Below are 14,851 nucleotides of genomic sequence, written 5' to 3' on the forward strand. Positions count from 1 at the left end.
CCCCCTTGGAGGTCCATAAGAGTAGCAAGCAAGTCTGTCTGGTTTCCTTCTGTATTCCTAACATATGGAACATGGACGATGTCCAATAAGTAAGTGTTCAATAATGAATGAATGAATGAATGATCGATCGATTAGCAATGTCTACCAGGGGCAGGAGCTGAGGAAGTGGCTGGTATTAGGGCAGGTATTTGCCACTCCCCTGCCCTTCCCAGTTGATCTCTAAATTTCCTTTGGGCTCTGAGTTTATCATTTTAATGACATTAGGAATGCTCAAGCACCTAAAGTGTAAACTGCTAAAAACAAAAACAAAAACGAAGAAGAAGAAGAAGAAGAAGAAGAAGAAGAAGAAGAAGAAGAAGAAGAAGAAGAAAGACAAGGAAAAGAAGGTTTTTATTAGCGTCTTCTTCCTCCCAAGTAGAATTAAAAACTCCTGTGAGTAGGGGCCCTAATTTAGTCATCACTGACTGCTAAAGTTCCCAAAGGGCAAACTATGACTTTCCAACAGTCAAACAGTCCAGAGAAGCTGGCCCTCCTGGGGCTTTCACTAAATTTCCCTAAAACACAGAGAACTTTCCTGTGTCTCAGCTTTCATTTTATATATATATATATATATATATATATATATATATATATATATACACACACACACACACACACACATATATACACACACATATATATGCACATATATACATACATATGTATACATGTACATACATACATATGCATGTGTATACACACATACACATACACATTTTTTTTTGGGGGGGGGGGACCTTCACGGTGAGTAAATGTGTCCAAAGGGGGAAGACCATGGCCATGCACGCTGAGAAATCAACTTTCTCAGTTCCTGATCTCTCCTGGCTACCTATAACAATGTTTGCTTTTTTGTTCTTAGCCCACATCCCTTTGGCTCCTGGGAGCCCTGACATACATAGAGCCCTGGTGGTGACAAGCCAACCTCCAGCTCGGGCAGTAGGGAAAGCATCGGTGGGGATTCCCCGACCAGCCCTCTAGAGACCGGGGAACTGGGGTGGGGCAGGGACGTGGGGGGAGCTCCTGCCAGGAGGAGCGGGAGTATTTTAAAAGTTTGCACTTTTCAGAGGACAGGAATACACAATTTCAACCATGCTATCAAACGGTTTCTCTTATAAAGGATATATATATATATATATATATATATATATACACACACACACATATATATACATATATATGTATATATACATACACACATATACATATATATATATATATATATATGTATATATAAAGGAGGGGGCCTGCTGAGAGGGGATGTCATACGTTGCCATGGGAACAATGATCAGGAAAGGTCTCAAGGTTGCTGTGACCTTCCCCTAGCCTTACACTTGAGATTTGTACCAGAAGTGGGTGGCCCCGAAGCAAGGATTACAAACTGACCAGGCCCTGGAGAAGACTAGCTATCTCCACGCAGGCTTATTGGAAGTGCACAGAGAGCTTAGTTAATTATTTACCGTAGAGATTTTTTTATTCTAAGAGCAAAGCCTCCTTGGGAAACCAAACTTAGATCTAGAGAAGGCTTGGCGAAGATTCAGAAGTGAGGGGGCAGGTAGGAACAGCCCCTCGGGACTCTTTTATCACCTGGTTTGATTTTCCAAGAGGCTCTTATCTGATACTTCCTTGCTTGTTTACTTGTTTATCTAGTATCAATCTCTTCCATGAGAACAGAGACCTTTCCAGTACTGTTCACTGCCTGATTTCCAACTCCTGGAATTGAGCCTGGTTCTCTGCAGGTCCTGGGTAACTATTTGAAAAACTGAAGGAAGGTGGGTGTGGCCTTGAGCCAGCCAGCGTTCTCTTTCGTAGTCACGAATACTTACCTGCGGTGTAATTTTCCCACTTCTTCCATTTACCCCTTTCGCATTCCCACTTCTTCCATTTACCCCTTTCGCATTATCTCCCTGTCCCCAATTCTCCAGTGGCTCCCCATCTCCGGCAAGATAAAATCAATCAGAAACCTACTGCTGTCAATCACCTGTCCCTTCTCTTTTGCTAAAGCTTTTTATTTATTTATTTTACTGTTCCAGCAGTACTGAAATAGCTCCCTCATTTTAGAAAATGTGCTTCCTTACACATCTGTGTCCTCCCCTACCTGTTTCCCTTCTATCTGACAGCTCCTACTTCTTCCCCATGAAGCATATAACCTCCTCAAGAAAGTCCTCCATCACTCAGGTAAGCAGACTTCCTAGCCCCCCCCCGCCCCCCCCCCACCCATTCTGTCCCCTAAGCTTGTCATATAGTGCTGTTACTTTCTGTTTAGGGTTCAGTCTCCCTTGGGTAGAGTTGCTTATCTTTTTCTCAATGGATATTAGGTACCTAGTTCAGCGATTGCAGATATTAAGAAAACATCCTATTAGTTGATTAAATGTTGAAAGTGCCCCTTTCGAGAGTGATTGTATCAATCATTATGTATTGGTCCCCTAGGTATTCACAGAAAGAATTGCAGTTATATAACAACAGAAACTTAACGTTTATTGGGTCCCAACTAGGTGCCAAATATTACATCAAGTGGTTTTCATTTCTTGTTTAATCCCCACAACAAACCTGAGAGGTAGATATTATCATTTCCATTTTATTGGTGAAAGAACTAAAGCTCAAAGGTGAAATAATTGCACAAATTTACACAGTTGGTACTTGGTCTTTTATCCAATGTGGTAGAGTTTCACCCCTCATACACATGGTCAGCTAAAGGATTTTGCAGTATTATGTGGGGGGGGGGGGGAAGGGGGGGTAGCTGATGTTCCTAATAATGAAGACTCTTAAGGACCACAGGACACAGAAGAGCCTTCTAAGTAACTAAAGAATCATTTACTCCCATTGTAATAATCATTATTTCATCAACATCTTAATTTGTATTGCTTTTAATGCTTTTTTCTTTATCGTTGAAAATGTAAACTTCACAGTGCTTTCAGGAAGGAGATGAGAAGGTTCTCTTGTTTAAAGACCCACTTTTCAAGGGCGCTTGGGTGGTTCAGTTGTTTAAGCATCCAACTTTCCAATTCTTGATCTCAGCTCATGTCTTGATCTCAGGGTCATAAGTTCAATCCCTGCGTTGGGCTCCACATTCCTGGCTGGGAGTGAAAACTACTTAAAAAAAATAATAGGAGTGCCTGGGTGGCTCAGTCTGTTGAGTGTCCAACTTTGGCTCAGGTTATCATCTTCCATTTGGTGGGTTCAAATCCCTCATCGGGCTCTGTGCTGGCAGCTCAGAGCCTGGAGCCTGCTTCGGATTCTGTGTGTCTCTCTCTGTCCCTCCCCTGCTTACGCTCTCTGTCTCTCTCTCTCAAAATAAATAAATAAACAATAATAATGATAATAATAATAATAATGGGGCACCTGAGTAGCTCAGTAGGTTAAACGTCTGACTCTTGGTTTTGGCTCAGGTAATGATCTTGCAGTTCCTAAGTTCGAGGCACACATCAGGCTCCTAGCTAACAGTGCAGAGCCTGCTTGGGATTCTCTCTCCCTCTCTCCCTGCCCCTCCCCTGCTCGTGCCCTCTCTCTCAAAATAAATAAACTTAAACTAAAACTAAACTAAAATTTAAAAAGATCCCCTTTGCAGATAAAGCACTGACTGATTAAGCAAAACAGCATGACCCTAGCACCAAACAACTCTGACAGTGAAGGAAATACTTCTCTCACTAGGCCTTAGTGTTCCATTTGTAAAATTAGGGGGTGGAATTAAATTATCCCCAAGGGCCTTTCCAGAGTGAGCATCCAGTGATCCTGTGATAACTCATGGCCAGCCAGTGACACTGGCAGAGCCAGGATGATCCTTCTGTCCTGTGGCAGAGACTGCTAGCTGTTTACCCCAAATCTGTCTCTTTTCCTCCTGGGTTCACAACCAGCAATCTCTCAGCTTCCCTTGTGACTAGGTGTAGCCATTTTTAGTCAATGGAGACTGAGCAGAAATCGCAAGGATCAGCCTTGGCCGGCACTGTGGACAGCTGCCCAAGACAAAAATACTTCAGCGTCCAGTTTTGTGTATCAACACATGGAGGAAGTGGGGGGAATATTTTAGGTCAGATCTGGAAAGAAAGATGGGTTTCCTAGGCTTCCAATCTGCTCTTTCTGCGTTCTCTCTTCAACTGTTCATTCATTTGTTTGACAAATCTTGTCTGTGCTGCTGCCATATGCGAGGCACTGAAGATTCAGGGACTCAGAGCCTGGTGCTATGTGGGGGTCCCCCTCTACTAACATCTCTTTGCCACTAACAAGATGGAAAGTGTTGTGGTATCACTCCTTTCTCCTTGTTCGTTGCATGACTGCACATCAGAGCCTTTGAGTTTCAAAGTGCTATCTAGACGTGGAGCTTCCAGCCTTCTAATTGTGAAAATGGCTTTACATGTAAAGGGCCTGTCTTGGTGCTTGGCATACAGTAGATCCTCAAGAAGTGTTCGTTTTCTCGATACCTTGTCAAACAGGAGGATTGATGTGGGAAATGGAGGATGATGGCTCGAAATCCTTGATTCTAGTATAGCTGGCCCAGAAGGTTAGATTTTTGTTCGTTTAAAGGCATCTCGGCCAGACCATTCAATAAATAACACAGATGCTCAAGGATCATGGGATACAAAAAGTCTCATCTCAAAGGGATGAGGAAGGGGCAAGAGAAGCAGACCAGCAAGCAGGCAATTGCAACACAGTGTGATAAGTGCTAGGAGGGGAAGTACAGGATGTTGCTTAGCCACAAATAAGGGGCAACTAACCCAAACTGGTGGGTGGGGGTGAGGGAAAGCATCATGCAGGGCTTCCCGGAGGAAGTGAGATATGATGTGGGACTTGATTGATACCTAAGAGTTAGCCAGGTAAAGTATGGTGGTGGGAAGGGAACATAGTGTCCAAGGCAGAGGGAATTGTATCTGCAAATGCTCAGAGGCTTGGAGAGGATCTGAACCTGCCAGTCTGGCTGGAGAGTCATGTAGAAGGAGATGGAAAGCTGAAAGATGAGCTGGGAGGTAGGCAGAAGACAGACAACGTAGGGCTACTGACTCCCCAAAGCAGAGAACTGCCAACACAGAGAAATCTGGGGCCCCAAGACTCGGGCATCTTTCGGGGTTGCACTTTGCCAGGTCCTGGGAAAGGGGATAAGGGTGCAAAGATACAGAAGAATAAGAGATATGACAGAGTAAAGAAAGGCACTAACAATTATTAAACACCTATATGATGTTGAATTGCCTTAGCCACCCGGAAAATGCAAACTAAAACCACAGTGTATACCTACCTAGAAACAAAGAGGCAGGGATTAGAATGCAGATGTGACTCCCCTTTACCCCTCATCGTGATGGGAGACTGTGTCCTGACTGTGTCATGATGGGAGGAGCTTCCAACCCACTGAAAAGGAGAGGCTCATGGAATTTTGATGGGGAAAGAATCCTAGGTTTGGAGAACCTCCGTCTCTACCTTCCCCTGTCCTTTCCTAACCTTAACCTGACCTGACAGTTCAGCTCTCTGGAATATTCAGCTCACCAGAAAATGAATTTCTCAAAATGCAGAACATAGTCCCAGGCCTTTCTGTGAGGTGCCTGGTGCATTGGAAAGAAATAGAGCTTTGGTGCCAATCAGACTAGGATCCTGCTTCTGCCACTGGCCTGCTGTGTGACCTTAGGCCAGCATCCTGACCTCTCTGAGCCTCTGTCTATGAAATGAGAATAATAATAGTTGCTTCCAAATGGTGACTTCCCTACTTAATGCTCACTCTCCCTTAGCCATATACTTACTATTTGGAAAGAGAGAACAGGGATTCACATGTCATGATTGGAACCATTTTCTGAAGTCACCAACACCCATAACTTCTGCATTTATGTAATTATACCTCAAAGGTTATAAGCATATATATTTTTTAATTTTTAAATTTATTTTTAACGTTTATTTTATTATTGAAAGACAGAGAGAGTCAGAGTGTGAGCAGGGGAGGGGCAGAGAGAGACACACAGAATCCGAAGCAGGTTCCAGGCTCCGAGCTGTCAGCACAGAGCCCGACGCGGGGCTGGAACTCACAAACCGCGAGATCATGACCTGAGCCCAAGTCAGACGCTTAAATGACTGAGCCACCAAGGCGCATCTATAAACATATTTTATAATTACATTATAGAAAGCAGTGATGTGGCTGACCCGGTTATAAACTGGCAGAAGCATGGGGAAAAAAGGTATTTGACATTATCATCTACAGAACAATGGTGGGAAAGTAGGGAAAAGGCATTCCAGCCCTGTTGGCCATTCTCAGTCACCAGTGGAGTAGCTGGCCCTTTTGGGCTGGAAGTGAGACCAGAAGCAACAAGGCTTCACAGAAAATGACCCTTCTCAAGAGTCCTTCGGGCAAAACGATTAACGGGCTGGAAGGGTCAGGAGTTTCACAGAGGAGGAAGCTGGTCCCAGAGAGATGTCACATTTGTCCAGCACCCCCCAGAGTCCTCTGGTTGGCTTCTGACACCAGAGTGCTCCTTGCTTGCCAGAGTCTGTGCAAAGCCAAGTTAGAGAAGAGTTTTTTTGTGCACTTCTTTCGGCCTTTTCCTGTGCGCAGGATGTTGGTTGTACTGGGGGAAAAGATGGCCAGAGAGGGAAAAATACTGGGTGCAGCACTCAGTACAGCAAGTTCCTCCATAAATAACTTCTAGACTCAAGCCAGTGAGCCCTCTGAAGGCAGCAGTAGCCCAGAAAAAAGTCCCTGGTGCATATGAGGCACTCAGGGAATTACATTACTCTGGTAAATAAGTGTGTGTTAAGCAGTGAGCAGCTCAGTCTAAAGCTTACTCTGGAAAGACATACAAGAAATTGGTAACAGCTGTTGGCTCTGGAGAGGAAGGCTGAGTGAAGAGGAGGGAGAAAGGGAAATTTCTTTTTCACTGTACACCCTTTTATTTCTTTTGAGTTGTGTACTACTGGTTATCAAAAAGGTAACTTACATTTAAGGAAAAAAAATGTAAGGCTAAGGCAATTCCCCACTCAGAGAACCGTGCACCACAATAAGAGGGAGATCTGGGTCTTTGGAGTCAAATCACCTTGGCTTTGACTTTCAGCTAATCCTGCTACTTCTGAGCTGTGTATCCTAAAGCAGGTTATCTACCCTCTCTGAGCCTCACTCTGGGCCTCATCTAACCACAACGAGGACAATGATCCTCGACTGGACTGTTGTGAAGGTAAATGAGATAACCTATCAACACTTCTAGAGCCTCACCATGGACCAGATACCCTTCTGAAGCTACTGTCTGTGTATTGATTCATTTCACCCTCAGGACAACCCTGAGGGATACTACTATTCTTTGGTTCCTCCTTATATATTTTTTTAAAATTTTTTTTAACATTTATTCAATTTTGAGAGACAGAGAGAGACAGAATATGAGCAGGGGAGGGGCAGAGAGAGAGGGAGACACTCCGAAGCAGGCTCCAGGCTCTGAGCTGTCAGCACAGAGCCTGACGTGGGGCTCGAACTCACAGACCGTGAGATCATGAGCTGAGCCGAAGTCGGATGCTTGACCAACTGAGCCACCCAGGCACCCCCATCCTTATCTTGTAGATGAAGAAACTGAGGCCCAGAGGGACTGAGAAAATTGTTCAGAGTCTCGCAGCCAGGCAGGCTACCTCCCCAGCCTGGCTCTTCCCACCTCCACTCTGCTGCCTTGTAATGTTCCATCTTCTCCTTTTCAATAGGGAACCCTTAAAATATAAACATTTTCAAGAGCCCCCCCCAAATGTCTTTATAATGGTAGGCTGTTGGATATGGTGACAGGCTAGTAAGGGCGGTCCTGGTTAAGGAATCAGCAAAGCAGGTAAAAAGAAAAGTGCACGCATGCACACACACGTACACACACAAAATCGGTTCCAATGAAGTAAAAAATGTGCAATCAGAGAATGAAGTTAAATTGTAGCATATGTGTAATTTTTCTCTTTTATACATTATAGAGGAGGACACCAGAAGTTCTTCAGAACTTAGGGACTCTAAAAACATTAATAGGGTGGAGCAAACTTTTAGGTGGGGTTGCTTCTCCCACACCCTTCAAATGGGCCCCAGGCTGAGTCATCTGCTTGCGGTATCCATAGTAGGTGTTTTTATGACTAATATTCTGATATTAACTTGTCTGTGGTCATTTACCTCTTTTTCTTATAATTCAATCAAATAATAATTCTCTCTCAGTGGATTGAACACCCAGGCAATTGTGTTCTTAATTTCACTGAGTTTTTATTGCACTTAGAAGAAAAATTCATCTGCACTTCCTTAAAAAAGATTTTCAGGGTCGCCTGGGTGGCTCAGTCTGTTGAACACATGATTTCGGCGCAGGTCATAATCTCGAGGTTCGAGGGTTCTAGCCCCATGTCAGGTTCTTTGCTGACAGTGCGGATCCTGCTTGGGATTCTCTCCTTCTCCTCTCTCTGCCCCTCCCCCACTTGTGATTGTTCTCTCTCTCTCAAAATAAATAAATAAACTTTTAAAAAAGCAAGATTTTCAAAGCCAGAAATGAGCCTGATTTTTTAGGGGGTGAAGGCTATTATTTTGCTTTGGCTGAGTTGAAAAGACTTCTTCACCATGTTCCAGATGTGTTTCCTTTCCATTCCCCCTGCCCATGTCCACCATCTCCTCCTGCCTCGGGACCTTCTGAGTTTCCTACAGCCACCCCACGCCCCCAAATCAGGCCACTTCCTCCTCTGAATCTCTCCCACAGGCCTTTAGGGGCCTTATGCTCAGCCTGTGCTAAGATAGGGAGCTCCCACTGCTGGAAGCAATCCTCCTTTTTCTATCCCGCACTGAGTGCCCGGCCTAGCAGCAGGCGGTGGCCAAAGAAGGGAGGAACCACAATGGCCTCATCTCTACCTCCCACGGCCAGTTCTCACTGCAAACTTTGGTCATCTCTTCCTGCCTGTGCTCTGTCAGAAGCTTCCAGCAGCTCCCCCACTGCTCCCAGAAGCAAGCTAGACCCTCCTCTGGCATCAAGGTCCTGATTCACCTGCCTGGCTTCTCTCTACACCCCCACACTGGCCTGATTGCTAATGAGATTCTGAGCACTCTCGCCCTGGCTTCTCACTCAAGCTGCCTCCTCTGCCCATGTTACTGCAGCCTGTGGGAGATCTAAGACACAACACAAAGCCCATCTTCTAGAGAAATTCTTCCCAGTACCCATCTTAGTCATATTTTTTCTATTTCTGTCATCCCTTCTCTTCTTCCTTTCTCCCTTTTCCCCTCCCCCACCCCTCCCTCTCTCACACACACAGTGTGAATTGATCTCTCTCCATCCAGTTCCCATGGACACTGCTTGTACTTTAGAGATCTCACTTATTTCAGTCTGCTTTGGAATAGAATCCTTTATGTTCGCCCCAGATCACAATTAGAAACTGCATTCCTGGGATGCAAGAACTACCCCTTCCTCATTCATCTGCACATTTATCATGGCCCTGGGGGGTTGCATATAGTAGGTTCTCAATAAATGTTTAGCCCTTGAGTACAGCGACTTGATGGATAGAGCCTTGGCTTTGACATGAGTCACCAACTTCATCCTCTGCACATTTTTCAAGCCCTAACTTTTGCCAAGGACCCCCTGGAGTGGATATCTGGGAAGAAGGCTACTAGAATATTTGCACTGGAAGATAAAGATAAGTTGGTTGCAAACTAGGTCTGGTTACAGAGGGGATGGCAAAGACCAAATGATTCTAAAGAAAGGCCTGTGGCCTGAAGCTGACTCCAGGCCCTGGAGGAGGTGTTCCACTCCCTTCCCAACCCAAGAGGTCATACACTGCCCAGGAAATGAGCCCCTCCAGTCTCATTTATGATACATGAGCACCTACAAGAGACCCTTCCCAAAGCCATCTCCATACCTTCATGTGAGCCTGGGTAACTGGAGAATAGGAATGACAGCTTGGAGCATGGAGAAAGAGCATTTTCAAAGGATCTTGGCCAGTGTGTCCCTGGCACTGGAGTGTGGGGAACAGAGGCCCAGGAGAGCAAGACTCTAGAGTACCAGAGAGCCTATGCTATCATGGAGACATTCACCTTGCCCAACAGCCTTCTGATCTTACCCTGGTTTCTAAGAGCAGCATCCTGGAAAGGGTGATGGGGGGACAGGGTATAGTGTAGGGTGGAAAGGGTAGAGTGGGAACAGAGCAATATTCTCTGCTTGGCAGCTGTGGTTCTCAGTACACATTAAGTGGGCGTTCTGATGCGTTTCAGTCTCCTGAGAATTTGGGCAGGGCCATCAGCTTTTCCCAGGGCTGAGCTCCCTTGAATGAGGTGATCTGTTTCCTTCCAGGCACCACCTCCACCAGCCTGTATAAAATCTAGGTCCCTGTGACAGGGCAGTGTTGTGGGATTGGGGGTGGTGGTGACACTAGTTTGCAAAACACTCATTGTTGGAGGAATTGAATGTCATGTGGCAGCCTTTCCCTTGGAGTTACAATCTTGGACTGGGATTTGGCACCTGAATGACTTTTGGAGATCATCTAATCCAACCCACCCTTTTACAGATGAGGAAATGAGACCTAAAGAGTCCAAGAGTGTGTACAATGTGTAGGATATCAAATCATCAGAAGGAGAGCCCAGGTCTCTTCACCCCTAGTTCAGGGTTTTTATCCTGTTTCTCTATAATAGCCTCATAAAGGCATTTTGGTGTGGTATGATGAAGGTGTCACCACCAAATCTGGATTTGACTAGAAAGTACGAATCTTGCTTGTTCTATTCTCAAATTGGAACCCTTATTTACTTCTTGCTTGACTTGCAGCTTCTCATTCCTATTGGTGATGTGCAAATGGTATCTAGATTCATCCTCAGATGGAATCTTAGGGTGAAGTTGGGGAAGGTCCAAGGCATGAGAGTTTTGGCTGGATCAGCTTGCTTTTTTGAGTGGTAGGTAGGCAGGCAGTCATTCTCTCCCTCCTTCCCTAAAAGATCTCCAGCCTCTTAAAGTCCAAAGGAGGCTGGTGTGTAATGAGACACCCCTGGGAGGTAGCACCTGGCACCTCTCCCAGGGAAAGGAACAGAGTAAATGAAAAACTGACAGTAACTCATGTGGGTTAACACACACACACACACACACACACACACACCCCACACACACACAAGTAAATGAAACTGGAGGTGCCTGGGTGGCTCAGTCAGTTAAGCGTCCAACTCTTGGTTTCAGCTCAGGTCATGAGCTCACGGGTTCACCTGCTCCAGCCCCACATCAGGCTCTGCGCTAACAGCAGGGAGTCTGCTTGGGATTTTCTCTCTCCCTTTCTCTCTGTCCCTCCCCCGCTTACATTCTGTCTGTCTCTGTCTCTCTCAAAAATAAATAAAATTTTAAAAAACAAGTAAATAAAACTGGCATGGGTATGACAGATGGAAAGGCTAAAGGAAGGGGGGGATGTCAAAAGGATTGATGAAACTCACAAAGGGACATTCATTCAGTCATTCAAGAGATTTTGATTGAACACTGAATTAAACCAGGTACAATTCTAGGCACTGGGGAAATCAGACCAAGAAGAGACCCATGTAAGTGACCCAGAAGAGGAAAACTCAAGGTCACAGACAGGTTCTCAGTGAAATGGAAAGCAAGCATAGAGGACGGTGGGAGGAATGAGTTCTTAAAAAACTGGTTTTATTTTGAAGAGGATAACATCTGCACAGATAACATTTTTTAAAACCTGGAATAAAGGAGGCAGAAGGAGTTGTGATTTGAGAGCCACTTTGAACTCCAAGGACTAAACTTAAGTGTGTGCACTGCATGCTGGGATAAGTCCTTCACTTAGCAAGTGCTGACCGGAGCACCTATTTCTCTGGCCACACCAGGCTCTTTGCTGTTCCTTGCTATTACCACATACATTCCCCTACCTGCCTTTAATCCATCAGTGTGCTCTCCTTCCCAGAGTCCCCACCCTCTATGAATAGGACCATTTAGCAGATACATTAACAAGCTGAAGATACTGTGAGAGGAGATGGAACAATATCCTAGCAAGGACCCTGTGTAATTCATTTTTGTGCCCCACTGCCAGGCACATAGTAGGCATTTGGGAAATGTTTGATGAGTGAATATCACTGCTAGGCACTGAGGAGGCCAAATTTTTATTTATTTTGAGAGAGACGCAGGACTTGAACCCACAAGCCATGAGATCATGACCAGAGCTGAGATCAAGAGTTGGCAGCTTAACTGACTGAGCCACTCAGGCACCCCCTTTTTTTTTCTGGAGGAGGCCAAATTTTTAAAATCAGAAATGTTACCATAACTACAACGTTGATAAAAGTACATTGAGGGGTTCCTGAGTGGCTCAGTCAGTTAGGCATCCAACTTTGGCTCAGGTCATGACCTCATGGTTCTTGAGTTCGAGCCCCAGCGTAAGGCTCTGTGCTAACAGCTCAGAGCCTAGAGCCTGCTTGGAATTCTGTGTCTCCCTCTCACTGCCGCTCCCCGGCTTGCGCTCTGTCTCTGTCTCACTCTCTCTCAAAAATAAATAAACATTGAAAAAATCAAAGAAAAAATTTTTAAAAAGCTCATTTTAAAAGTGTTTTAAAAACCCACTGAAACATATTAACAGCAACTGAATGATGTAAGTATGGGAGTTTTCTTTATTTTCCATATTTTGTGTATTGTAGCAATATTTTTTAATGAAAAAAGCATATTTTAACCCCATCCCTGCCTTGCTTCTCCCCCAAGGAAAGAATTGTGAGAATAACCTACCACCTAATTTTTTAAACAAATTTGTGCCATATACATTATAAAGACTGAGAAAACACGACCTCAGTTTCATAATGCAACCAAAATAAGCTTTATCACCGTGTTATTGTGGTGTGTTTGATGATATGCATAATCATTGTGTAGCTGGGCATAAACAGCACTTCTCATAAAATGCTTTGATCAGTATTACTTGAAACAACCAGACAGGGCCATTTGTCAGAGCACCGGGGGAGAGGAGGCAGGAACTGGGCCAAGGGGAATGGGACTCTCCCTCACGAGGGCCCCCGCTTTTCCGGCAAAGCATGTCAGGACCTGGGAGCTCTGAAGACCTCTGGCTGATAGATATGCAGGCGCCCAGATGTTGGCAGGGGAGCAAGGTGGTCACCGGGGCTGCTCCTGCTTCACAGAGGAGCTTTTCACTCCAACTGGAGTGGGGCTACCACCCCAAACTCTCCTTTCCTTCCCTTCCCACAGTCTGCTTTCCCAGTATGAGAAAGCCCTTAAGATACTGCCTCAAATGTCATCAGTAAAGACTTATTCCAGCAGCGCAACCATTGCCTTTTAGAGGGCTAGAGGAAGGACCTATTCATTCAGGCTACGGAAACTTACTGAGAACCAACAATGCACGAGACGTGAGGAAGGTCCTAAAGGTACATGATAGCGTTTCTTCCGTTCTTTAAACAGATAATGAAAAGGGCTCAGGAAGCTTAAGTAACTGGCCCAAGGTCACACATTTAAGTAAGTGGTGAAAACTGGGTGGCAGGGGGCCGAGGGGGACGCAAGGGGGAAGGAAGAGGGATCCGAACTCAGCTAGATGGGGCTTGAAAAGTCACTCTCCACACACCTCGCACTGCAGCAAGGCGGCATTTTCCAGATTTGATGTTTAAAGTCTTTGTGACCATCAGCAACCACTCCGGGTTTCATCCTCCTTTATAAAAATAAAGGACTTGGAGAAATATGTTTTCGAAGTGTCCTTCCCACACTGGATTCTTTGTACAATGTTTCTTCTTCTCGCCTTTGTAAAAGCTCCGCTAGACGAATTCTCCCTGGCCGCTTGTGCAGAGCAACTCAGGGGCTCTTGCCGTGTCTCCTGGGATCGCCCCCTAGAGGACATCCGTGGTGTTGAGGGAGCCAGGGCTCCCGCTGAGAGTACACGCAACTGACAAACCAACGTAATCACGCGGCCCAAGTCAACTTTAATTACCGCTTTAACTTTTTTTAAAAAATGGATTTAGAAAACATTCTCACAGCCCTTCCCACGCTCACCAGGGCAATGCTACTGGAACATTTAATGATGGGGAGCATTTGTAGCCTGAAGACCTACTGGTTCTATGAGTCATGTTTTAAAATTGGATATTTTACTTCCTACACCTCAGTTTCTTTTAGTTTCTTTCTTTCGCAAGGCCAGTTATTGATCCAATGCTGATTTTGCAGCGCTGCCCAACAGTGATTGTAAAACAAAATATCTGTCTCTCGTTATTTTTATTACACTAGTCCATTTTTGGTTCGGTAATATATGCACATGGGATAACATTCCAAAGTCACTACAGAGTTTTCAGTAATTATCCTATGACCTAGCAATTCCACTCTTGGGTATATATTCACCTAAATGGAAAACAGGTGTTCAAACAAAAACTTGCATGCAAATGTTTAGAGCAGCACTATTTACAATAGCCAAAAAGTGTAAACAACCCAAATGTCGTCAACTGACAAAAGATAAACACCACATGGTGTATCTGTACAATGGAATATTATTCAGCCATAAAAGGAAATGAAGTACTGATACATGCCACTGCTTGGATGACCTTGAAAACATTATGCTAACTGAAAGAAGCCAGATACAAATGGCCACATATTATATCATTCCATTTATATGAAATATCCAGAAGGGGCAAATCCATAGAGATTTTCTTCTCTGCAAGTTAGTGGATGCCAGGGTCTGGGGGAACGTTGGAATGGCAAGTGACTCCTAATGGTATGGGGTCTCTTTTTGGGCAATGAAAAGGTTCTGGAACTAGATAGTGGTGATGGTTGCACAACATCGTGAGTGTACTAAATGCCACTGAAATGTACACTTTAAAATAAAGTGATGACTTTATTTTACCATAATACAAATACACAAGGTTTATTTAGGTTCCATTCCTGAAGACAAAAACAACTGTTAGAACTCTTCT

Source organism: Acinonyx jubatus, chromosome B3 (assembly GCF_027475565.1).
Source record: "Acinonyx jubatus isolate Ajub_Pintada_27869175 chromosome B3, VMU_Ajub_asm_v1.0, whole genome shotgun sequence".
In the NCBI taxonomy this organism is placed as follows: Eukaryota; Metazoa; Chordata; class Mammalia; order Carnivora; family Felidae; genus Acinonyx; species Acinonyx jubatus.